At 42.6% G+C, this 2,188-nt stretch overlaps 1 pseudogene; it reads left to right on the top strand.

The window, feature by feature from the left end:
• The first annotated feature begins 364 nt into the window (after positions 1-364).
• LOC110338990 lies at positions 365-774 on the top strand (annotated as a pseudogene).
• The last annotated feature ends 1,414 nt before the right edge of the window (positions 775-2,188 follow it).

The raw sequence follows: 2,188 nt of genomic DNA, 5'->3' as shown, positions 1-2,188 counted from the left end.
GACCCAGGCAGGCACCTCCAAAGGCAACTGCACCCAAACAACAAGAGCTGGATCATCAGCAGCTCTAAAAGCCCGGAAAACATGAGAGAGATTTTAAGTCCTGGCGGTAAATAATTGCTGGCAGAGATTCGAATATCCACCAGCCCTATCTTTTAAAATACACAGAGAAGTGAGGACATTTCATCATAAGTAGAGTTTAAGGGAAGTCGTGACAACTGTGTTAGTTACTTTTCTGTTGCTGTGTTAAAGACCATGATCAAAAGAAACCTGGAGGGTTGAGGGATTGCGGAGTGTTTGGTTATCTTGGAGAGCAGGGTGGGGAGCTGCGGTGTGGCAGGCCGGGGTCTCCAGCGCGCCAGGTGAAGGATCTTAAAAATTGTACAGAATTTCAAGATGAGCGATACTTCTGAAGTGATTCCAATTTTTGAAGAGCTGTTTGCAAGCAGATTCACACAGGATGACAAAGAATACCAGGAACACTTGAAACGCCCTCCTGAATCCCCTCCAATTGCTGAGGAATGGAATAGCAGAGCTGGCGGTAACCAAAGAAATAGAGGCAACTGGCTGCAAGACAACGGACAGTTTAGAGGTAGGGATAACAGAGGAGGATGGCCAAGTGACAAGCAGTCAAATCAGTGGCATGGACCGTCATGGGGTAACAACTACTACCCGCAGCAGAGACCAGAGCCCTACTATCAACAACAGGACACACAGTATGGCCACAACCAGCGGCCTCCATATGGTTACTACTGACAGAAATGTTGGCAGCTTTTAACAAAGAGCTTTTCTTTTGACAACGTGCTAAACGCCGTGTGTCTTCTGTTGGTCATAGCTTTTCATTCTATTTTAAAGAATGGGTTGTTAATTGATTAGAACTTGAGGCTTGAAGCCGGGCGTGGTGGCGCACGCCTTTAATCTCAGCACTCGGGAGGCAGAGGCAGGCGGATTTCTGAGTTCGAGGCCAGCCTGGTCTACAAAGTGAGTTCCAGGACAGTCGGGCTACACAGAGAAACCCTGTCTTGAAAAACAAAAAAAAACAAAAACAAAAACAGAACTTGAGACTTGAAAAATAGTAATCTTATTAGAAACATGGTGATTGATGGGAATAAATTCACCAAGTGTGGATTATTTGACTTACCTTACATTCTGTTTTGTTTTATGATTTGATAGTGTTTTGAGTTTTCCTTATTTAGACTGTAGGGATTCTGTATCACAGAAATAAAAATTTTTAATTAAAATGCTGGCTTTTGCTTTATGAAAGACTAACATGCTCAGATGTGTTTACCTCTGAAGTGTTTCAGAGGCTAGGGCCATCGGTCTGTGAAAACACACCCACGGTTACTTACAGTGTATTGTACCTAATAGCAGCAGTTCGGTTGAAAGGTAAAAAACAATTATGTCCTTTCTGTGTTTGTATGTGATCTTGGTGTCTTGTGGTTTATAAGTGAGTCAGCACCAGAACCGCTTTGGTCCCTGTGTGGAAGGACTTGTTTTTTCTGTGCAGCCCCGAGGCAGTGGAGGGTGGGAGGATAGCGCTCAACAGTTTGTGTATCCTGAGGTTTTTACAGCAAGGAAGACACGGATGTGTGCTATAACACAACACTCATGTAAATACTGTTGCATTTTGATCGTTTTGGTATTATGTATGGATTTTTGTAAGATTATTTTCATTTTCAAATGTTTACCTTTGATGCTTTCTCTTACAGCCACGGTAAGGCTGTCACCTGCTTCAGGACAATCATTCTTGAAATATTTTCATGATAACAGATTTATTCAAATAAAAAAATTTAAAATCCTAAAAAAAAAAAAAGAAAAAAAAAAAAGAAAGAAAGAAAATAAAAGAAACCTGGAGAGGAAAACATCAGAGAAGTCAGGAGAGAAACTCAAGCGGGGCAGGAACCTGGAGGCAGGAGCTGATGCAGAGGCCATGGAGGGTGCTGCTTACTGGCTTGCTCCCCACGACTTCCTCAACTTGCAGTCTTACAGAACCCACCCAGGAGCTCCAGCCCAGGAGTGCATTATCCCTAGGCAACGGAGCCTTCTCAGATCAAAATGCCCTATGGATTTGCCTTCAGGTAATCTGAAGGAAGCATTTTCCTAACCCAATTTCTTCTTTCCGGATAATTTTAGCTTGTGTCAAGTTGGCAAAAATCTATCCAGAACAATGATGAAGGAACTCATAATAAAT

Source organism: Mus pahari, chromosome 22 (assembly GCF_900095145.1).
Source record: "Mus pahari chromosome 22, PAHARI_EIJ_v1.1, whole genome shotgun sequence".
NCBI classification, from domain to species: Eukaryota; Metazoa; Chordata; class Mammalia; order Rodentia; family Muridae; genus Mus; species Mus pahari.
Note: the sequence above shows the minus strand (reverse complement) of the source record. Positions and strands in the feature narration are given on the sequence as shown.